Source organism: Muntiacus reevesi, chromosome 19 (genome assembly GCF_963930625.1).
Source record: "Muntiacus reevesi chromosome 19, mMunRee1.1, whole genome shotgun sequence".
Classification (NCBI taxonomy): Eukaryota; Metazoa; Chordata; class Mammalia; order Artiodactyla; family Cervidae; genus Muntiacus; species Muntiacus reevesi.
In genome coordinates, this window is record NC_089267.1 from 38,697,844 (window position 1) to 38,723,386 (window position 25,543).

Below are 25,543 nucleotides of genomic sequence, written 5' to 3' on the forward strand. Positions count from 1 at the left end.
TGTAAATTTAGAATTTCTTTCTATAAATTAATCTACTTTAATTTTTGAGAATTGCAAATTTTCATTGATTTCACTACCTTCCCAATTCACAAGGCAAGGGAAGATACTTCCATGACTATGTTTCCTGTGATGGCAGAGAACATATTTCATTCAACAGGGTTTTCTGCTTAGCCACTTCCATGATGTGTTGTCTTCAACAATATTCTTCATCAGTCTAGATTAGAAGTTATATAGCCTAGGAAGCTTTGCCAGAATACTTGATGCTCTTAAAATCTTGAAAGGCAATCATTTTTCTATTGTTATCAGCACTGGCTACCATTTACTAACCATGTCTCTGTCTCTCTGGGTTCTTGCTCCTCAGACACTGTCTGCTCCCCACTGGAGATTGCATCTATCTAAACTGTTGTTCCCTCAAAAAATAAGACAGGAAAGTTAGGTAGAGCCCCAAAGGGCAGATGTTCTGAACATGATTGTATATCTTCAGAAAGAGGATAGTGTTCAAAGCTATCCAAAGAACCTTGGAGTTACTCAAGATACTTGATTTAGTTTTCAGCTCCTATTGAGTCTCTCCAAATAATGAAAAGAATAAAATGTTGGATTAGTCACTATACACTGAAGTCCTTGGGAAGAGTGTCTGCTTCCTCTGTCCCAAACATGGTATTATTTTACTAGATGAATTTTTGCATGAATTAAAAAACAATTTCAAATTCAAAGGTTTTAATGTATATGATTACTCAGAAGATACCAATAAATTAAAAATTAGACCAAACTTTATTTAAATTAAGTGTGTAAACACATCTGAAAGTAGGCATAAGCAGAATAACAACCCACTAGGTTATGAATGAAAAGAAAGGAAACAATAAGAGAAAAGAGCCATGAGTTCTCACTGTACTAGGGGTTCCAGTTTAAGCCTTACAACCTAGTCCTATATTATAATCGAGTACTTAAAAACTGTTGTTCAGTTGCTAAGTCATGTTCGACTCTTTGCAACCTTCTGTACTATAGCATGCCAGGCTCCTGTCTTCCTGTATCTCCCTGAGTTTGCTCAAATTCATGTCCACTGAGTCAGTGATGCTATCTAACCATCTCATCCTCTGCCACCTTCTTCTCCTTTTGCCTTCAATCTTTCCTAGTGTCAGGGTCTTTTGCAATGAGTCAGTTCTTCACATCAGGTGGCCAAAGTATTGGAGCTTCAGCTTCAGCATCGGTCCTTCCAATGAATATTCAGGGTTGATTTCTTTAGGATTGACTGGTTTGATCTCCTTGCTGTCTGAGGGACTTTCGAGAGTCTTTCCCAGCACCACAATTTGAAAGAATCAATTCTTCAGTGCTCAGCCTTCTTTATGGTCCAACTCTCAGATCCGTACATGACTCTGGAAAAACCACAGTTTAGAACAAACAGACTTTTGTCAGCAAAGTGATTCCTCTGCTTTTTAATATGCTATCTAGGTTTGTCATAGTTTTTCTTCCAAGGAGCAAGAGTCTTTTAATTTTAATGGCTGCAATCACTGTCTGTGGTGATTTTGGAGCCCAATAAAACCTGTCACTGCTTCCACTTTTCCCCCCCTTGTATTTGCCATGAAGTGATGGGACTGGAATCCATGAACTTAAGGTTGTTTGAATGTTGAGTTTCAAGCCAGCTTTTTCACTCTCCTCTTTTCATCAAGAGGCTCTTTAGTTCCTCTTCACTTTCTGCCATTAGAGTGGTATCATCTGCATATCTGAGGTTGTTGATATTTCTTCTGGCAATCTTTGTTCCAGCTTGTGATTCATCCAGCCTGGCATTTCGCTGATGTACTCGGTATAGAAGTTAAATAAGCAGGGTGACAATGTACAGCCTTATCGTACTCCTTTCCCAATTTGGAACCAGTCAGTTGCTCTATGTCCAGTTTTAACTGTTGTGTTTTGACCTATATACAGACTTCTCAGGAGGCAGGTAAGATGGTCTGGTACTTCCTTCTCTTTAAGAATTTTCCACAGTTTGCTGTGATCCATACAGTTAAAGGTTTAAGCATAGTCAATGAAGCAGAAGTAGATGGTTTTTCTGGAACTCCCTTGCTTTCTCCATGATTCAACAAAATGTTGGCAATTTGATCTCTGGTTCCTCTGCCTTTTCTTAATCCAGCTTGAACATCTGCAAGTTCTCAGTTCACGTACTGCTGAAGCCTAGCTTGAAGGATTTTTAGCATAACCTTGCTAGCATATGAAAAGAGTGCAATTGTATGGCAGGAAGAACATTCTTTGGCATTGCTCTTCTTTGGGATTGAAATGAAAATTGACCTTTTCCAATCCTGTGGACACTGCTGTTCTCCAAATTTTCTGGCATATTGAGTGCAGCACTTTAATAGCATCCTCTTTTAGGATTTGAAATAGTTCAGCTGAAATTCCATCACCTGCACTCGCTTTGTTTGTAGTAATGCTTCCTAAGGTCCATTTGAAGTCACATTCCAGGATATCTGGCTCTAGATGAGTGACCATGCCATCATGGTTATCCGGGTAATTAAGACTTTTTTTGTACAACTGTTCTGTGTAGTCTTGCTATCTCTTCTTAATCTCTTCTGTTTCATTTAGGTCCTTACCGTTTCTGTCCTTTATTGTGCCCATCCTTGCATGAAATGTTCCCTTGATATCTCCAACTTTCTTGAATAGATCTCTAGTCTTTCACATTCTATTGTTGTCCTCTATTTCTTTGCATTGTTCATTTAAGAAGGCCTTCTTATCTTTCCTTGCTATTCTCTGAAACTCTGCATTCAGTTGCGTATATCTTTCCCTTTCTCCCTTGCCTTTTGCTTCTCTTCTTTTCCTCAGCTATTTGTAAAGACTCCTCCTCCAACCACTCTGCCTCTGTGCATTTCTTTTCCTTGGGGATGGCTTTGGTCACCACCTCCTATATAATATTATGAACCTCTGTCCATAGTTTTTCAGGCACTCTGTCTATCGGATATAATCCCTTGAATCTATTTGTTACCTCCACTGTAATCATAAGGAATTTGATTTAGGTCATACCTTAATGGTCTAGTGGTTTTCCCTACTTTATTCCATTTAAGTCTGAATTTTGCAATAAGAAGTTCATGATCTGAGCCAGTCAGCTCCAGGTCTTGGTTTTACTGACTGTATAGAGTTCCTCCCTCTTTGGCTGCAAAGAACATAATCAACCTGATTTTGGTATTGACTGCAGCTGAGGTACCACTGCATAAAGAAACTATCCCCCACCTGAAGAATGTGTTAGACACAAATATTTAACTGCAAAGCATTTTCACTTGCTCTTGAGGGAAGCAAATGTTCCAAAATGGTCTGTTTAAACAACCAATGTCTATTCTTGCTGGTGGTTGACTGTGCCATCATCTTTGCATAATCTCAGAGGACTATTAGGGAGACAGCATTTAGGAGGTGATCAGAGATACTACAAGAGGGTCTTGAAACAGAGGACTCTCTGTTTGGCATTTCACTGGTAATTCTTGCTAATTTGCTGGTAATTCTTTAAAGTTTAGATTTTTCTTTAGAGAGACTGGAGAAAGGTCAATAGTTCTGTTTCTTTTATCTGGTTTTCTTTGTGTATGCATATAGGTTAACTTATCTAAAGAACAAACAAAATAAAGGTTGGACTAACTTTATTTTATTGTTAATGTATATAATTATACTTTAAATAGTACTCTCACAACTGAGTAGAAAAATCTGTGGTTAAGGGATCTGCTTTATAGGTTCTCTAGTAGATACTACAATCTATTATTTATAATATGTAGTAATTAAAGCATTAAGATAGTGATATAAAAATGACTGGTCAATAGAAATTAGTAAATCTAAGAACTTCACATAAATACTTCCAGAGGATTCAACATATGATTCATTTGTTGTTCGTTCAATAAATGATGTTACAAAAAATGGGAAAAATTCAGTTAAACATTTACCTGATTGCACACATCAGTATAAAACTTCAGATATAGTACAGAGTTAATTTTCTTTAATTAAAAAAAAACAGTGGATAGTTAATCTTAGAAGAGGGTGAGACATTTTATGTTTAAAAGCAGGGAGAAAATAAAGATATAAAGGCTACATTAAAATTCATATCACAACATATAGAAATTATGAACAAAATTGAACAAAATTGAAAGACAAAAGGAAAGAATACATTATTTTCAATGCAACATTCTGTCCAGGAATGTGTTACCTGAATCTTAGCACATCACAAAAGCCCCAAATGAAAGACATTCTATTTTTACAAAGGGGGGGACTGTTTTCTTTAAAAATGTCAATGTCATAAAAATGATGACACTTCTAAGTATATATATACAAAATAATTGAAATCAGGGTATCAAATAGATATTTGTACACCCATATTCATAACAGCATTATTCTCTACAGTCAAAAGGTGGAAACAACCCAAACATCCATCAATGAATAAACAGATAAACAAAACATATAGACATACAATGGAATACTATTTGGCCTTAAAATGAGAGGAAAAGCTAACACATGCTAAAACATGGATGAACATTGAGGACATTATGCTAAGTGAAATAAACCAGTCACAGAAAAACAAATACTGTATGATTCCACTTATATGAGGTATCTAGAGTAGTCAAACTCATAAAAACAGAAGTAGAATGGTAGCTGAGAGGAGGGGTAAATGTGGAGTTGTAGAGTTCCAGTTTTCCCAGATACAAAAGTTCTGGAATATTAGTTGTACAGCAATATACAGGTTGTACAACAATGTGTGGTAGGGGAGATGAATTAAAAACAAGATATGATTCAATGGGATCAGTTCCATAACAAAAGCATACACAGAGTGTCACAGGAGCACAGAAGAGAGATTATTTAACTCTTTTTGCTTGACAGAGAGATAAGTAAAGCCAGAAATAATTTGGCATTATCAACAGTTTGGAAAAAGTAGTTTAGGTAAATATGGCAGAGTGAACATATACACTGACTTTTGTTTCCTCTCTAAAACCCACTAAAATAATATTAAAACTTTAAAAAACTTTATAAACCTACAAGGACAAAGAAATCAGAAACGGGGACAATAACATAACTTTGGAAAAGGGAAAACAGATGTACAAGTAATAACAGATTTAGCTAATGCAAAAAAGGCAAATTCCTAACTCAAGTAATTAAAGTGACTTTTAAACAGAATCTCTAAAACGGCTCATGAATTAGCTGCACCTCTGTAAGTAATGGGAGTCTTAGGTGGTTCAGGTAAAGAATCCCCTGCCAGGGCTGGAGATGCAGGAGAAGCGAGTTCAATCCTTGGGTTGGGAAGATCCCCTGGAGTAGGAAATGGCAACCCACTCCAGTATTCTTGCCTGGAAAATTCCATGGACAGAGGAATCTAGTAGGCTACAGTTCATGGAGGTGCAAGGAGTTGGACTCAACTGAGTATGCACACATGCACTGTGAATAAACTTGTAAGTTGTTAAGATAGGGCTGAAACCTAGAGAACAGGATGAAAGTTTAGTTTAGAAGTAAATTATATGTTTAAATCCCCTTTGCTTCTCCATATAACCAGAGGTTGCTTTATCCCCCATCTGGGAAGAAGATTAGAAGTTTAGTTTTATTTTTTGTTTACAAATAGGGAATTTGGGAGTATCTCTGGATTGGGGGACACTCAACACAGACGAGGGTGGGAAACAGACTGAAAGCAGGAAGATTCAGTTCACAGAATACTGGTAGTCTACACATTCAAGTGAAGATGGGAAAATCCTTATCAAGGGACTATGACTAGCCCAAGGTAACTAAGATACTAAAGACAATAAAATGAAAGGATTGGATGAATTTGGAGTTTTCAATTTTTAAAAAATGATTATTTTTTTATCTTTTGGTCATGTCATGCAGCACATGGCATGTTATTTCCCTCACCAGGGACTGAACCTGGACCCCCTGCATTGGCAGTACAGAGTCTTAGCCACTGGACCACCAGGGAAGTCTCCTAATCAGTTTTTTAGTTCCCCATTCTTAAATATAAGTTGTTTAACCAAGGCTTACCAGATATTGACGAAAGATATGAAAGACAGAGATCAAAACAAGCAGACAATAAGAGGCTTAACAGGAATATAAAATTTGCAAATACATAATTTTTGGAGACAGAAGTATAAACAAGGAGGGACATGACAGATCCTAGTGAATTTGGTTGGAGCACACTAAATAAATGTTGGCAATAAGAGATGGCCAGAAGCTCTTAGAGGAAAACACAGGTGGTACACTCTTTGACATATATCCCAGAAAGATCTTCTTTGACCCACCTCCTAGAGTAATGGAAATAAAAACAAACATAAACTAATGGGACATAATTAAACTTAAAAGCTTTTGCACAGCAAAGAAAACAATAAATAAGATAAAACAAAGACAACTTTCAGAATGGGAGAAAATAATTGCAAATGAAACAACTGACAAACAACAAAATATACAAACAGCTCATACAGTGGAATAAAAGAAAGACAAACAATCCAATCAAAAAATGGGCAGAAGACCTAACAGACATTTTTCCAAAGGAAATATACAGATGGATAACAAACACATGAAAAGATGCTCAATATTAGAGATGGAGAAATGTGAATTGAAACGACAATGAGGTTATCACCTCACACTGACCAAAATTGCTATCATTAAAAAAATCTACAAACAATAAATGCTGGAGAGGATATGGAGGAAAGGGAACCCTCTTGCACTGTTGGTGGGAATGTAAATTGATACAGCCACTATGAAGAACAGTATGGAGATTCCTTAAAAAACTAGGAAATAAAACTACCATATAACCCTACAATCCCACTACTAGGCATATACCCTGAGGAAGCCAAAATTGAAAGAGACATATGTATCCCATTGTTCATTGCAGCACTATTTACAATAGCTAGAACATGGAAGCAACCTAGGTGTCCATCAACAGATGAATGGATAAAGAAGTTGTGGTACATAAACACAATGGAATAGTACTCACCATAAAAAGGAACGTATTTGAGTCAGTTCTAATGAGGTGGATGAACCCAGAACCTATTATACAGAGTGAAGTAAGTCAGAACAAGAAAGATAAATACAATATTCTAACACATATTTATGGAATCTAGAAAAATGGTACTGAAGAATTTATTTACAGGGGAACAATGGAGAAACAGACATAGAGAACAGACTTATGGACATGGGGAGAGGGGAGGAGAGGGTGAGGTGTATGAAAAGAGTAACATGGAAACTTACATTACCATATGTAAAACAGATAGTCAATGGAAATCTGCTGTATGGCTCAGGAAATTCAAACAGGGATTCTGTATCAACCTAGAGGGGTGGGGTGGGGTGGGGAGGGAGATGGAAGGGAGGTTGAAAAGGGAGGGGATATAAGTATACCTATGGCCGAATCATGTTGAGGTATGACAGAAAACATCAAAATTCTATAAAGCAATTATCCTTCAATAAAAAAATAAACAAATTTAAAAAAATGGGCAGAAGACCTAAACAGACATTTCTCCAAAGAAAATACACAGATGGCCGACAAACACATGAAAAGATGCTCAATATTAGAGAAATGCAAATAAAAAAGACAATGAGGTATCACCTCACACTGACCAAAATGGCTATTGTTAAAAAATCTACAAACAGTATATGCTGGAGAGGATATGGAGAAAAGGGAACCCTCTCGCACTGTTGGTAGAAATGTAAATTGATACAGCCACTATGAAGAACAGTATGGAGATTCCTTATAAAACTACCATATAACCCAACAATCCCACTACTAAGCATATACCCTGAGGAAACCAGAATTGAAGCAGACACATGTACCCCAATGCTCATTGCAGCACTTTTTACAATAGTTAGGACATGGAAGCAACCTAGATGTCCATCAACAGATGGATATGGAAATTGTGGTACATACATACAATGGACTATTACTCAGCTATAAAAAAGAATGCCTTTGAGTCAATCCTAATGAGGTGGATGAAGCTAGAGCCTATTGAACAGAGTGAAATAAGTCAGAAAGAGAAACACAAACATTGTATATCAACACATGCATTTGGAATCTGGAAAGATGAACCTATTTTCAGGGAAGCAGTGGAGATGCAGACACAGAGAACAGACATGTGGACACAGCAAGGGAAGACAAGGGTGGGATGAATTAAGAGAATAGTATGGAAACCTACACATTACCATATATGAAATAGATTCAGTTCAGTTCAGTTGCTCAGTCGTGTCCGACTCTTTGCAACCCCATCAATTGCAGCACCCCAGGCCTCCCTGTCCACCACCAACTCCCGGAGTTCACTCAAACTCATGTCCATCGAGTCAGTGATGCCATCCAGCCATCTCATCCTCTGTCGTCCCCTTCTCCTCCTGCCCCCAATCCCTCCCAGCATCAGGGTCTTTTCCAATGAGTCAACTCTTCCCATGAGGTGGTCAAAGTATTGCAGCTTCAGCTTCAGCATCAGTCCTTCCAATGAACACCCAGGACTGATCTCCTTTAGGATGAACTGGTTGGATCTCCTTGCAGTCCAAGGGACTCTCAGGAGTCTTCTCCAACACCACAGTTCAAAAGCATCAATTCTTTGGGGCTCAGCTTTCTCCACAGTCCAACTCTCACATCCATACATGACCACTGGAAAAACCATAGCCTTGACTAGATGGACCTTTGTTGGCAAAGTAATGTCTCTGCTTTTTAATATGCTGTCTAGGTTGGTCATAACTTTCCTTCCAAAATAGCAAGTAGGAATTTGCTGTGTGACACGGAGCTCAACCCAGTGCTCTGTGACAACCTAGAGTGGTGGGACGGAGAGGAAGACGGGAGGGGGATTCAAGAGGGAGGAGACACATGTATACCTGTAGCTAATTCATGTTGGTGTATGGCAGAAGCCAACACAGTATTGTAAGGCAATGATCTGCCAATTAAAACGAGAGAGAGAGAGAAATGGCTAATGAGTATATGGGCCAAGCCACAAAGGATCTGTGCTACACACAAGGAGTTTGCATTTTATAGGATCAGGCAATGGGGAGGTAAGAAGGGATATAAAGGGGAACAACATGATCAGGTTTGTTGAACTGACAAGTTTATTCAGATAGCCCTGAGCGGGAAGAAATTATAGACAGACAAATTAAGAGGTTATTGAAGTAAGTAAAATGAGGAAAAATATAAGACCTGAATGAAGACTGGAGTAAGTGAGATCAACATGAAAGATTCTTGGAAGATACAATCAAATGGACATAGGAACCAACTAGATACATGAAGTGGAGGAGAGGAAAAAAATCAAAAACACTCTCCAAGATTTTACTTGCCACTTGAGATAGTAGTGGCATTAACAGGAATAACGAATAATATAAAAGGAGATGCAATCTGATGAAAACAGCAAACTGTTTTAGATATAGTTGAATTTGAGGTGCTTATGGACAAGAGCTATCCACCAAATGAATTGAAATACAGGTCTGGAGTTTAGGTGAGCAGTCTAGGCTAGATCTAGAGATACAGATTTGGTTATCCATTAGATTACCCAAGGAGAGCATAAAGATTAGCATGTGTGTATGCATGAAAAGGGGTGGCTAAGATTCAATGCCTTTATCCATTAGAGAGCTAATGTTATCTGTCTGCTGTGGTGCCCTTCAGATATGTTGAGGCAAAAATTTTAAAGATCAAGAATGACAGATTTAGGAGATAAATGAGGAGCTCAAAATGTTGATGACCACCTACCATTTAGAAGACAAATGAAGAATCAAAGGAGATCAAAGAGGAGGGAGCAAAAATGGAGGGGGCAGGGAGAAGCTGGAGAAAGTAGTAACAAAGTCAAAGTAAGAACAGGTAATTGTTTAGTATCTACATTAACATGCTATGCCTTGTAGAAAAAAACAAACAGGGCATGGCTTCTGCAGTCAAGTAGTCTGCAATCTCACTTTTGAAGAAAGATGAGTAAGAGACAATGAGAGGAGGGAAAAAATACAGGGGGTAAGTTCGCTAGCAGTATATCCAATAAAATTAGTTTGCTTATTTCATAATTATTAAAATTGTATTGAGCATTCTTCAACTCTATTATCCTAAATGAGTCTAAATAGAAGAAATATGACTACATTAATACAATACCCAGTTTTTGAAAGAGTGCAAAGCAATGCCAATCTTTTATAAATTGTAATACATCATCTAATTGTTATGTGCACAATTAATTCTCAATGCCATGATATAAGTGCTACCTAATTTCCAAGAAAATGCAACAACTTGTAGATTTAAAACATCTAGATTTATAAACATTTTATCTAATAAGTAGAAAGTTAGATTTTTCCTTACCAAACTTGAATACAGCAAGTTTAAAACTTAACAATGCCTGAGAGTATGTAAGTGATTAGACTCTCCATCACCTTTACCTATACTTTATCTTGAATATTCAGTTTGGAGAAATGTTCTTGATTTAATATAAAGTGAATAAAGGATAGAAAATTATATAATTATAGCTCGATTTTTAAAAAGGACAAAGATTAAACATAGATAAAAGACTATAAATGTACTAAATAATAGCAAATAATATCCATTATATTATATAATAATAATAATAATTGCAAATATATTAAATGTTACTTGAGGGACAACAGATTTTTATTTTGTTATTTTGACAGAGGATGAGATGGTTGGATGGCATCAGTGACATGATGGACATGAGTTTAAGCAAGCTCCAGGAGTTGGTGATGGACAGAGAAGCCTGGCATGCTGCAGTCCATGGAGTTTGCAGAGTCAGACACAACTGAGCAACTGAACTGAACTGACTGATTTCTACTTTCTTACACATTCTCTACAATAAATACATATTAGTTTTATAATAAGAAACAAAATTTACTAATTTCTTTTTAATTAGATTTCTGCAAAGGTAGAAAACAGCTGAAGACATACAGAATCAAGGTTTATACTGATATTTGTAGAGGCACTTATATCTTTTCATCTTTAAGAGTCTTATGCCTCTTAAATCAACATAAATTCAGGGAAGGCAATTATGTTATTTCTTCTGTGAGTTCCTACAATCTAAACTTCTATGCTCTTCAAGAGGGTACTGTATTCTCAGGACCTAATCCAAAAAATACTTGTAAAATGAATTCCCTGAAACTAATCTGGTAGGTCAACAACTTTTCCCTACCTTCTTACACTAATGTTTGTCATAGTTAAACCGAACAATTCTATAAATACTGCCCTACATTTAAAAAAATCACACATTCAGTTCAGTTGCTCAGTCGTGTCCAACTCTTTACCTCAGTATATACTTTCGCATACAGTGTTTAATATCATTTTATTTAAGAAAGTAAATCATAATTATTAGAATTTTAAAGTATTACTGATATTTCTTCAGAAAGTTTTCATTAAAAAAAAGTGATTCTGAAAGGGTTTGAACATTCTTATGTTTATTATATTTATCTGTCGAACTTTGTTTCTAATCATTTGTCTTCTAAAAAGTTAATTAACAGAAACTTCAATTAAGTAGAGTAGAGATCAGAAGGAAGAGCTCTCATGCTCTGTGACAAGGCTGAGTCCAACAGGAAGAAAAAATACTCTTCTTTCCTGGCAAAGATTCAGCCAATGTAAAGCCACAGACTCTTGGTTTACTACAGCCCTCCCAACTTCCTTTTCCCCGCCAGAAAATAGTTCTCCTTCCCTTGCCCTGCTAAGACTTGCACAGGGCCCACCACAATGGCAGACTCCAAATTCTAATTTTGTGCTGATCCCAAATAAACTCATTTTTGCTGGAGAAATATCTGGCAGCCTATTTTTTTGGGTCAACACCCTTTAGAATGATTGATGGCAAAGTTATTAAATGTATAAAGAATTTAGAAACTGAGGCAACAAATAATGAATTTTAAAGTTAACAGTACTCAGGTTAGTTGCTATAAACCTTCCTTGGCCTTTACTTTTTTTCTCTCCCACAGATTGAGCACACTCAATATTTGGAATTAATTACGGGAGTACCGATTAGTCATGCAACCCATGGGGGAATGAGCTATTGGACAATGATAAATAACTAAAGCTTATCTATTTAATTGCCAAAATTTATTTCAACTAGTTTTAAAAGAAATATTTCTAAAATGTTTAACCTATTTTTCTTCCTTTTAGGCAGAGTATACTCAACGCAATTTAACATTTGGGATGACTTAAGGATATCATAATAGCATTTTAATTATGCATGATGATACTTAGAGAATCACACTGATATTCGTTGATTTGCCTGCCCTTTTGCTGAAAAGTTCCAGAGTGTTACAGACTTTGTTTTCTGTCTTTTCACCTCTTGCTATCTCTTCCCTTCCTGTCTTCTTATGAACTACTCCATGCAAGTAGAATATCCTTCCCCTAATTACTTTCCAAACCTATAACAAATAAGAAACAATAAAACAATCACATTTCATTTATTAGTCATTCAAAGATGAAAAACACAGTCCCTGGCAGTCCTTAAAACATTAACAGCTTAATTATACTAAAAAGGGTGCCATGGGAACCCAGGGGATGGGCATCTAAAAAGTTTGGGGGTTTCAGAGATGGCTTCCTGGAGGAGCTAGTTCTCAAACTGAAAAACAAAGGATGAGTAAGTAGGATTTGACAGGTAAAAGAAAGTGAGAAAATGGATAGAGAGGGGGATCAAGTTTACAAGCAAAAGAAACAGCATGGTAATAATAAAAATAATGATACCTCACCTTTATTACTTGAGGGGTTAATTTACTAAAATCCACCTAACAATTCTATGAGGACAATTATTTTCATTTAAAGATGAGTAAACTGTGGCACAGAAAAATTGTTTTGTGCAAGGTAACACAACTAAAGTAGCAAAGTCAGAACTTGGGCAGCTTGACTCTAAAGCTCACACTTTTAACCACCAAGCTTTATTGCTTATTTATCCAAAGTTATGAAAGCTAGAGAGAAGGTGATGTTTTGGGAGAGCTACTACAAGAAATGTTGGAAGATTGCAAATATGCCTAAGTATTGCAGAAGAGAGAGCAGAAACCAGATCTGAGGAGCCTAGTAAGCCAGGCACAGGTGTTTGGATTTTATCCCATGGGCAATGAGAGTCACCCAACAGAGGAGTAGCAGTATCACATTGCCTTTGATAAAGATTTCTGAGAGTCAGAACAGAGAAAAACAACCAGAGGTTAGACTTCCAGACAGGAGACTATTCTAGAATGCTTTGTATGAAAATAAAGATCTGAACCAAAGCAACAGAAGTGGAAATGAAAAGAAGGGGACAAATTAGAGATAATTAGGATATTGAATTTACAGAATGTATGGCTGGGATGAAGAAAATTAATGATAGGGAGAAATTAAATATAGCTCTAGTCAAAGCAGAAAACAGATTTTGAGGGGTGTCAAGGTTAATATAAAAGGTTAATTTTAGACATGTTTGAAGTGTTTGTCAGACACTGTATGTGTGTGTGTTGTGCGCGCGCATGCTTAATCGCTCAGTCATGTCCAATTCTTTGTGACCCCATCGACTGTAGCTCACCAGGCTCCTATGTTCTGGCAATTTTCCAGGCAAGAATACTGGAGTGGGTTGCCATTTCCTACTCCAGGGGATCTTCCCAACCCAGGGATCGAACCCGTGTTGTTTGCACCTTCTGCACTGGCAGGTGGATTCTTTACCACTGAGCCACCTTGGAAGCCCCCTTTGTAGGACAATAGAAAGAAAGTGAAGGGGCTCAGTCGTGTCTGACTCTTTGTGACCCCATGGACTGTAGCCTACCAGGCTTCTCCGTCCATGGAATTTTCTAGGCAAGAGTCCTGGAGTGGGTTGCCATTTCCTTCTCCAGGGTATCTTCCCGATCCAGGGACTGAACCTGGGTCTCCCACATTGCAGGCAGACACTTTACCACCTGAGCCACCAGCAAAGCCCTTGTAGGACAATAACAACATAAAAATAGCTACCACTTACACTGAGCTAATTCCAGCCACTAGTCAAAGAAATTTACATGTGTTGATCCACAGAATTGCCAAAGCAACCCTATAAAGTATTTATGTTAATTTCATTTTACTTGAGGCAACTAAGTGGTTAAGTAACTTTGCCAAAGGTCACACAGTTATAAGTGGCTGAGCTGGGACTTGAGCCCATCTACCCTAGATCAGCGTGTATTCTGCCTTTAATAGAGGCATCAAGGAAGAATGACTTAGACTAAAGATAGGATTTGAAAGTCATCAGTATACATAGATAGAAGCTCAAGCCATGAATATTCACTTAGATACAGAGTGTGCAGTTTTTCTCCAAGTATGGTTCTTCAATCACTTAGGTATATAAACACCTTGAGGATATTTTATAAAGTGAGGATTCCTGGGCATCCCCTAGGTCCATGTAAATAATCTCTGGGATAAGATGCAGAAATATGTAATTTTCACTTTCCAATTGATTCTTATGCAAAAGTTTGAAGATCACTGATAGGAATGAGCAAAGAACTGAATAAAAATGACATTGACTTTATTAGAACTATGTCTACAATGAAAGCAAACAAGTTCTAAAGAAGTATAGTAAGGGCCTAAGCAAGCATCTGATGGATTTTTTTAATCAAATCTAAGCTACCATGTATTATAAGATTCAATAGTCTCTTATATACCACAAGAAGAGAAAAATAGGAGACCTCTCATGTAAAGCCAGAACAACAGAAGAGCTAACAAATACAATGTAGAATACATGGAAACTAAAACCACAATGCAAAAAGAGACAGCAAGAAAACTTGCAAGTCTCTACCTTTCAAGTACTGGGCACTAGCTAGAGGGAATTTTATCCAAAAGACAGTTCTTACACAGGTTTATGATCTGAGTTCACACTACCAGCAGGGTGTGAGACAAAAAAACCTGCAATGCTCAAACAGAGAATTTAATTTAAAACGGTCTCAGGTAGCAGTGCAAATGACTGCTAGAGGCAAATGCAAGTCCTTTCTGAAGTAATCTGATTTCAATCTAGGACAATAACGACTGCAAGATGTACCCCTATTTTGGAAGTGTTTTAAATGTGAAAAAAATATGTTTTAGAATCACTAAAATACAGTAAATAGAATGTAAATCAAGGACTATTCTGAATGCCCAGACACTTTGGGGTGGAGTGTTGGTGGAATGGCTACTTTCTGGCTCTCGAGCGTACTTCACACATAATTTCATACAGGTGTTGATTTCTTTGTAAAAGAACTACCAAAAAGATTATTAAAAATTATAAAAATCCTTTTCCTCCCCATCACAATAAACATTTTTAATAATCCTTTTAAATATAAAAAGTCTCAACCATAAAAAAATATAAACCAAACAAAACAACCAACAAGTGAGATCAGACAACTTGTACCCCAGAGTCTATGTAAATGCTTCAACATTCTCTGGAACTTTGAGAACTAGATTGCAAAATTCACCACAAGCCCTGGTAACTGTCCAGACACGGCAGGAGGAAGAGAAAACTTTGCTCCTGCCAAGGAAGATGATTTACTGTCCCAGCCCAACACTCGGGGTTCTTTCTTTCACTCACAGGCCACAAATATACTAACTTAATATTTTCATTATATCCAGAATATCCTGGCCCCTTTTAAGAAAAGCTGATCACTTCTCAACAAAGCTACCAAGAAAAAAAATTTCTTCAGCACTTTCATAATTTTCCAGAAAAGGAGTGTATTCCTGGTTCAGACAATGCACTTTTCATCTTTTCCAAGGGTAGTATAAAACATTGCACAAATCACTTCCCATGACTGCTCTGGAATCTTATAAAACTGCAATTTCACTGAATAGCAAGCATATCATCCAAATAGGTTGTTAGAGGGCTAAATGGCTTTAGAGTGAAAGTTAAGCACTAATTGATCACTGTGAGAAGTCCCCCAATTCAAATGTGTGACTTACAAATACACTAATTATATAGCCAAAGTGCTGCCTTCTCCCTGCTTTTAAAGAGGAAGGTCCTCAAATCTCTCTCAGAGTGCAATCTATCTAGAGCAATTGATAAAAGAATTCTAATCTGATTCTCACTCTTGCCACTCCCTACCACAATACTTCTTTCACTAAGGAAAGCTACTTCCTTTCCCAGGAGCAAATGTATACATATACGTATGTACATGAACATAGGGATTTTCTAAGACTGCAGAAAGTGAGGTTTCCAACACCCCTACCTACAATTTAATATTAACTTTCCCACAGAAAAAAGAGAATAGTGGTTTTATATAGTGCCATTACTATTCCAACCGTGTCATAAAAATACTGTTTCTACATGTATCTGTGAAAAAAAAAATTTTTTTTTAAGTAATACTATTCACAGGTAACAAAACTTAAACAGCACAATAGAAAATCTACTCCTGGACCATTGATTCCCAACCACATTTACTGCTTTCCCCTCTCTGAAGATAACTACCAATAGCAGATTCTTGAGAACAGAAAGAAAAAAATTATTCATATGCCTAAGTACTATTCTTTCAGTGACTCTCCTGTCATATACATCAATCAGCAGGAAGGAGTCATCAGATTCTAGAAGCTTGGCTATCTTTTCAATTACATTATTACTGGTTCATTCCTTACATTCCATCCTTGTTGCTGATGCTACACTCTTGGATTTGATGATGACATTCTTTTCTTAGACAATTCCCTTCATTTCTATGGATCTGAGGACTGAATCTGCATGGTTCTATTAAGGAATATGTAATGGAGAGAGCTCTGGATTGAGACCTAAGTCCTGGATTCTTTACTGTTTCTGACACTTAACTAGCAGATAATCTTAGCTGTCACTTCCTTTCTCTTAGCTTTGAAAAATATAAAATATTATGTAAATACTCAGTGGTAGAAGTAGCAGTGATAATAAACTCTTTATCATTCTTTTCTTGGGAGTTTCCTGTATTTCTATTTCAGAAATTTTTTTGACTTGTCAGGTTTTCCTTGCCCCTAATTAGCAATGTAATTCCTCTCCCTCGCTAATATATGTATGTATGTGTATACACACATGTATGCATATATATATATATATAGTCTTGACACTAAACTAGTTCTGAAGTTCTTACCACTTTACATTTCTAGAAATATTACTTTTATAGGGACTTCTGTTTATACAATGCATTTCTATTCTCCCTAATGAACAAAGGTACCTATAACCTGTATTGTTTAATAAGGCATAGTGGCTAAGAGGTAGATTCTGCAGCAAGATTCTTTGGAGGTGAACCCTGTATGATCTGAGGTAAGTTTCTTTCTTTTTTTTTTTTTTGTTCTACCACTTTATTGCTACCAACCCATTTCCCTCCACCCTCGTGCACACATGCTCAGTCATGTAATCCCATGTACTTCAGCCCGCCAGACTCCTCTGTCCATGGACTTTTCCAGGCAAGAATACTGGAGTAGGTTGCCATTTCCTTCTCCATGAGGTAAGTTTCTTAAATCTTCTATGGTTTCCCCTACCTATAAAATGAGAATAATAAGTCTATATACCTATTTCAGAGAATTATATGTAATAAATCAAAACAAAGTTCTTAAAATAGAGCTTGGCTCATAGGAAGCACTCAATAAATGTTACTGATATCTAAAAACCTTTATATTATGAATATTATATCTAAAATTTTGTTAGTATTATCATTGATGTCCATAATGATACTGGGAAACCACAAAATTCAAAAATCCCTCTTAACTATCAAAACCTCAACTATATCCATCTTATTCTAATATTATGTCATACTATGAAGTTTGCCAACAGATACTCTATAAATGGTATATAAGATGACTTTTCACAAAGTGAATTCACAAAGTGAATTTCCCACAATATTTAAATTACTTATAGTACTAACTTTGCAATACTGTTGTACAAACCTGATTTTTACACCTAAGGCCTTCTCTACATTCAGTCCTCCTCAAACAACAATATTACTTTGGGGGTTGTCCTAATATATTTATTTTTTATTTCTACTCAAGATGATAATTTATTTCTTATCAAGTACTGACCACCATTTCTCTGAATTTTAAGAGTTCAAATCTACCCAGATGACCCAAAGGCACCTCAAATTCATATCTGAAACTTAGTATATCATCATTCCCCTGAAAACTTTTTCTTTTATGTTTTTAATCTCACTTAATGGTACCATTCTCCCTACCCCTCAACCCACAAGTCCTGAGGATTTCAACACCTAAAACACTTCTTGAATCATCTATACCACTGCATTCTTACCACCACTAACTAGGTGTCTTAGCCTAGGCCTTCATCATTTTTTGCCTGGACTACGATTTGCCTAGACTCCTAAAGTGATTTCCCTGTCACTGATCTTGTCCCACTAAAGTTATACTCTTCTCTGACTCTAGAGTGATCTATCTAAAATTATAATACAGTCATGTCACTTCAGAGAAGGAAATGGCAACCCACTACAATATCCTTGCCTGGGAAATTCCACAGACAGAGGGGCCTGGTGGGATCCAGTCCATGGGGTTTCAAGAGTCAGACATGACTGAACGATTGAACCACCACCATCACTATGTCACTTCAATGTCTAAAACACTTCAGTGACTCCTCACTGCTTTCAGGATAAAGATCATACATGTTCTCAGGGCACACTGGGCCCTCCATAACCCATTCTCTGTCAATCAAGTTCTTTTCTTCTGCCTATACTACATGAACATACGTTTCTGGTGTTCATATTGTTCTTTATTCCTAGAATAGTCTTATCTATTATGCAAGACATAGTTTATCAGTTAATCTGTCCATGAAGCTTTCCCTTTGCATACCTATATGCTTAATATATTATATTGAAATAATCTGATTATGTCCTCCCCATTAAACTGAAAACTGAGAGGACAGGGATCAAGTCTCATTCATCTTTATGACCTTAGTACCTAATTCAATACCTAATAAATGCTTACTAAGCTGAAATGAATTAAAAGCCTAAAAGCCATGCAGAGTTCCAAGATAAATCCTACTGACAAGTCATCTCAATATGAGGTAAAAGGACGATGTCTATGCCACTGAGACAAAAGAGGGTTCGAATGACTAACAGGAATGCCTGAGTTATTCTTTCAAAAAGCAACACACCTAGGATTGTCTCCTTAGCATTAGCATCCAGAGCTCAGTATTCACAATTCCAGTTCTTTTTCCTATTAACAAGTTGCAGTATCTTAACCACATCGACTTTTAACCCATATGCCTGAAGTGAACAACTGTTCTAAAGGGCTGAAGTAATCTATTGATGGACAGAGTTGTTGACAGGCTAGTCTGTAAAGAGACACCATTAAGCCCTTATGTTTTTTTCAAACTGGACTTGTTGGCACAACTGTTAAGGTCTTAAAATGAGAAACAGCATAGGTTATTGAATAACACAGAGGGCAAAAGGACAAAACCAGATTTTCCTGCTTAGCCGAGGTAGAAGCTTAGTTAATATGTCAAAATACATTTTACTTAAAACGTATCTGTGCAAATTTATATTACCCTCCTCTTAATTTTCCAATTCTTCATTAGTTTTTAATGTGTATACTTTATTCTAGCTAACTTTATATATCATTCTAGCTAACTATAACTATATAGCCAAATGTAGATGTGTTGAGGGTCTCTCAATGTTTCACCAGCAGCCAAAGTACAAGAGGCATAGAGAAGACCCTATTATGATGGCTAAACATAAGATAGCTTCATTGTTCCTAAGAACTTTTCGTGAATCAAAACAGCCTACTCCTGTGACTGTGTCTACATAACTCACTTAAGACTCAGATGATTTTTTATTAAAGCTAATGCTAGGAATCTGCATAATTTTCAGATTTCATTCCACTTCAATTCTAACACCATTTGCTGAGTGCCTAAATGTGCCAGATTTCACGCTAGACATGGAGGTAGAAAGAGAAAAAGGTCACAGTCTAAAGGGAAATAAATTCAGTGTCTAACCAACATGGGCCTTTGAACTTAACTCTAAGCTAGTACGAAGCGGTTATTGTTGTTCAGTTGCTAAATTGTGTCCAACTCTTTGTGACTCGGTGAATGCTGCACGCCAGGCCCTTTTTGACTTTTCATACTGTTCATGGGGCTCTCCTGGCAAGAATACTGGAGTGGTTTGCCATTTTTCTCCTCCAGTGGACCACATTTTGTCAGAACTCTTCACTATATAGACCCATCCGTTTTGGGTAGCTGTACACGGCATGGCTTATATCTTCATTTAATTATCCAAGACCCTTCGTCAGACAAGCGAAGTACTTCCCTTGTCCCTTTGCCTCCACGAAGGTAAGTACTAAGCTGGTGTCCCACAGAACTCGTGGCTGACCCTCCAATGCTGCTTTCACTATGGTAACTGACCAGGATTGCCAGTCTAGCTCAAATGAGCTCTGACTAAGACTCAATTTCCTTTAACATGATCAACTCTCATCTTTGAACTAAAAACTTCCTCTTGGCTGCAAACTAGATTTCACTGAAAGATATGCAAGGGGTGCAAGCACAGCAAAACTAAAAGGCACAGCCAAACGTATTTGCAATGATAAGTTCAATAATTAATAATATCATTCTTATGTACATGAATATAGATAATAACTTCTTATAATTACATTATATATAAATCCCTGATATTATGCTAGCTGAGAGATTAGAGTATTTGGAAAGACATTTGACAAAAAACCAAAAGCAATACATAAACTGTTTTATCCCCCTGATTACAAGAGTAATACACGCTCATTCTACAAAATTTGGAAGTCACAGAAGAAAACAACAATCACTATAAACTCTAGCAGTCTAAGACTGTCAAGGTATTTATATACTATTTTGGTATCTATGGTAGCTCAAACAGTAAAGAACATGCCTGCACTGAAGGAGACCTGCATTTGATCCTTCGGTTGGGAAGATCCCCTGGAGAAGGAAATGGCAACCCATCCAGTATTCTTGCCTGGAGAATTCCACGGACAGAGGAGCCTGGCAGGCAACAGTCCATGGAGGTCTCAAAAAGTTGAACACAACTGAGCAACTTTCACTTTCTTTGGTATGTATTAAATCAGTCTTTATTATTTTAACCAAAGTTCAGTCAGTTCAGTTGCTCAGTCGTGTCCTACTCTTTGAGACCCCATGGACTGCAGTTTGCCACCAGGCTTTCCTGTCCATCACCAGTTCCCAGAGCTTGCTCAAACTCATGTCCATCGAATCAGTGATGCAATCCAACCATCTCATCCTCTGTTGTCCCCTTCTCCTCCTGACTCCAATCTTTCCCAGCATCAAGGTCTTTTCGAATGAGACAGTTCTTCACATCAGGTGGCCAAAGTAGTGGAGATTCAGCTTCAAGCATCAATCCTTCAAATGAATATTCAGGACTGATTTCCTTTAGGATGGACTGGTTTGATTTCCTTGCAGTCCAAGGGACTCTCAAGAGCCTTCTCCAACTCCACAGTTCAAAAGCATCAATTCTTCGGTGCTCAGCTTTATAGTCCAACTCTCACATCCATACATGACTACTGGACAAACATTAGCTTTGACTAGACAAACCTTTGTCGGCAAAGTAACGTCTCTGCTTTTTAATATGCCTTCTAGGTTGGTCATAACTTTTCTTCCAAGGAGCATTTTTTAATTTCATAGCTCCAATCACCATCTTTGGTGATTTTGGAGCCCAAGAAAATAAAGTCTCTGTTTCCATTGTTTCCCCATCTATTTGCCATGAACTGATGGGACCAGATGCTATGATCTTAGTTTTCAGAATGTTGAGTTTTAAGCCAACTTTTTCACTCTCCTCTTTCACTTTCATCAAGAGGCTCTTTAGTTCTTTGCTTTCTGCTGTAAGGGTGGTGTCATCTGCATTTTGGGGGTTTCTGATCTTTCTCCCAGCAATCTTGATACCAGCTTGTGCTTCATCCAGTTTGTGCTTCATCCAGCCTGGCATTTCGCATGATGTACTCTGCATATAAGGTAAACCAGCCAGGTGACAATATACAGCCTTGACGTACCCCTTTTCCTATTTGGAACCACTGTTGTTCCTTGTCCAGTTCTAACTGTTGCTTCTTGACCTGCATTCAGGTGTCTCAGGAGGCAGGTAAGGTGGTCTGGTATTCCTAGCTCTTTAAGAATTTTCCACAGTTTGTTGTGATCCACACAGTCAAAGGCTTTGGCATAGTTAATAAAGCAGATGTTTTTCTGGAACTCTCTTGCTTTTTCGATGATCAGTGGATGTTGGCAATTTGAACTCTGGTTCCTCTGCCTTTTCTTAATCCAGCTTGAACATCTAGAAGTTCTCAGTTCATATACTGTTGAATTTTATGCATTACTTGTGTGAGATGAGTACAATTGTGCGGTAGTTGGAGCATTCTTTGGCATTGCCCTATTTGGGATTGGAATGAAAACTGACCTTTTCCAGTCCTGTGACCACTGCTGAGTTTTCCAAATTTGCTGGCATATTGAGTGCAGCACTTTCACAGTATCATCTTTTAGGATTTGAAATAGCTCAATTCGAATTCCATCACCTCCACTAGCTTTGTTTGTAGTGATGCTTCCTAAGCTCTACTTGACTTCGCACTCCAAGATGTCTGGCTTTGGTGAGTGATCACACCATCGTGGTTATTTGGGTCATGAAGATCTTTTTTGTATAGTTCTGTGTATTCTTGTCACCTCTTCTCAGTATCTTCTGCTTCTGTGAGGTCCATACCATTTCTGTCCTTTATTGTACCCATCTTTGCATGAAATGTTCCCTTCATATCTTTTCTTGTAGAGATCTCTGGGGATTCTATTGTATCCCTCTATTTCTTTGCAATGATTACTGAGGAAGGCTTTCTTATCTCTCCTTGCTATTCTTCGGAAGTCTGCATTCAGATGGGTATATCTTTCCTTTTCTCCTTTGCCTTTCGCTTCTCTTCTTTTCTCAGTTATTTGTAAGGCCTCCTCAGACAACCATTTTGCCTTTTTGTGCTTCTTTTTCTTGGGGATGGTTTTAATCACCGCCTCCTATACAATATCACGAACCTCCATCCATAGTTCTTCAGGCACTATCTATCAGATCAAATCCCTTGAATCTATTTGTTACTTCCACTGTATAAATGTAAGGGGTTTGATTTAGGTCAAACCGAATGGTCAAGTGGTTTTCCTCACTTTCTTCAATTTAAGTCTGAATTTGGTAATAAAGAGTTCATGATTTGAGCCACAGTCAGCTTCCTGTCTTGTTTCTGCTGACTGTATAGAGCTTCTCTATCTTTGGCTACAAAGAATATAATCAACTTGATTTCAGTATTGACCATCTGGTGATGTCCAAGTGTAGAGTTGTGTTTCTTTGTTGTTGTTGGAAGAGGCTGTTTACTATGACCAGTGCATTCTCTTGGCAAAACTCAGAGAGCCTTTGCCCTGCTTCATTTTGTACTCTAAGGCAAACTTACCTGCTACTCCAGGTATGGGTTGACTTCCTACTTTTGCATTTCAGTCCCCTATGATAAAAAGGACATCTCTTTTTGGTGTTAGTTCTAGGAGGTCTTGTAGGTTGTCACAGAACTGTTCAGCTTCTTTGGCATTAGTGCTTGGGGCATAGACTTGGATAACTGTGATATTGAATGGTTTGCCTTGGAAATGAACAGAGATCACTCTGTTGGGTGCAACAGAGATTGCATCCAAGTACTGCATTTTGGATTCTTTGGTTGACTATGAGGGCTACCCATTTCTTCTAAGGGATTCTTGCCCATAGTAGTGGATATAATGGTTATCTAAAATAAACTCACCCATTCTGGTCCATTTTAGTTCACTGATTCCTAAAATGTCGATGTTCACTCTTGCCGTCTCCTGTTGACCACTTCCAATTTACCTTGATTCAAGGACCTAACATTCCAGGTTCCTAAGCAATTGTTCTTTACAGTATCGAACTTTACTTCCAATACCAGTCACATCCACAACTGGGTATTGTTTTTGTTTTGGCTCTGTCTCTTCATTCTTTCTAGAGTAATTTCTCCACTCTTCTCCAGTAGCATATTGGGCACCTACCGACCTGGGCAGTTCATCTTTCAGTGTCATATCTTTTTGCCTTTTCATACTGTTCATGGGGTTCTCAAGGCAAGAATACAGAAGTGGTTTGCCATTCCCTTCTCCAGTGGACCATGTTTTGTCAGAACTCTCCACCATGACTTGTCAGTCTTGGGTGGCCCTACACAGCATGGCTCATAGTTTCATTGAGTCAGACAAGGCTGTGACTCACGTGATAATCAGTTTGGTTAGTTCTCTGAGATTGTGGTTTTCATTCTGTCTGCTCTCTGATGGATAAGGATAAGAGCCTTGTGGAAGCTTCCTGATGGGAGATACTGACTGTGGGGAATCTGAGTCTTGTTCTGATGGGCGGAGCCATGCTCAGTAAATCTTTAATTCAATTTTCTGTTGTTGGGGAGACTGTGTTCCCTCCCTGTAATTTGGCCTGAGGCCAAACTATGGTAGGGATAATGACAGTAACGGTGACCTCCTTCAAAAGGACTTATGACCACACTGTTATATTCAGTGCCTCTGACCCACAAAAGGCCAGCGTCGACTCATGCCTCCACCGGAGACTCCTGGATACTCACAGGCAAGTCTGGCTCAGTCTCTTGTGAGGACATTGCTTCTTTCTCATGGTGCACCCAAGGTTTTGTTTGTGTCCTCCAAGAGTCCATTTCCCCAGTGCTGTGGAAGTTCTGGAGTCAAATCCCACTGACCTCCAAAGTCAAACTCCCTAGGGGTTCTCAGTCCCTTTGCCAGATACCCAGGTTGAGAAATCCGTTGTGGGTCCTAGAACTTTCTTAAAAGTATGAGAATTTCTTTGGTATAATTGTTCTGCAGCTTATGGGTCATCTGCTTGGTGTCTCTATGGTGGGACTAATCGCGACCTCCTCCAAGAGGGCTTATGCCACACGCTGCGTGTCCCAGGTCTGCTGCAGCCAGAGTTCCTGTCCCCATGGCAAGCCACTGCTGATCTGTGCCTCCGCAGGAGACAGTCAAACACTCAAAGGCAGGTCTGGCTCAGTCTCTGTGTGGTTTCTGGGTTCTGGTGTGCACAAGGTTTTGTTTGAGCCCTCTGAACATCTCTGGTGGGTATGGGGTTTGATTCTAAATGCGGACTGCAAAATACAAAATGTTTATGTAAATTGCCTTTCTACTTAATAATATATGATAAATACTTCCTTGTATCATTAAATATTCTTTTAAAGTATATTTTTTAGTAGCAGTAGATAAATATTTATGTAAACTACCTTTTTTTTTCATTAAGATACAGTCTAGAAAATAGTATTAAGTTAAAGACAGTTTTGATGCTTCTGATACATACTGTCAGATTGCCTGGGGCTATTTTAGATGAAGAGGTTACTGTTGCTTAGACTAAGACAAAGTCTTACAGTTCACAATTCTCACCATGTCTTGAGGTTATTTCTCCAATTTATAATATTCTATTTTAGGCAAAGTTTCTCTTGGTTAGTTTCTTATTAAAACTTTATAACAAATCAGATTAATAGAAAAAATAGAAACTGTACATATATAGAGTAATATATATCAATCTGCCTACTACATTGTTAATAAAAGTCTCTCTAAAACGCTTAAACAGAAGAAACTGAGATTCTAGGAAGTACCTACAACAAATTTCCTTCTTCTTTAAACCTAAAGCTCGTATGTGTGCATGCATGCTCTGCTGCTGCTGCTGCTGCTAAGTCATGTCAGTCATGTCCGACTCTGTGCGACCCCAT

At 37.7% G+C, this 25,543-nt stretch overlaps 1 protein-coding gene and 1 non-coding gene across 6 annotated transcripts in view; both read right to left on the reverse strand.

The window, feature by feature from the left end:
- CEP57L1 (centrosomal protein 57 like 1) overlaps positions 1–25,543 on the reverse strand; it is an 82,627-nt gene that overhangs the window by 34,580 nt on the left and 22,504 nt on the right. The gene's annotated exons all lie outside the window — the stretch shown is intronic.
- On the reverse strand, positions 5,845–5,917 carry TRNAG-GCC (transfer RNA glycine (anticodon GCC)). Its single transcript has one exon. It is a non-coding gene; the product is annotated as a tRNA-Gly (tRNA).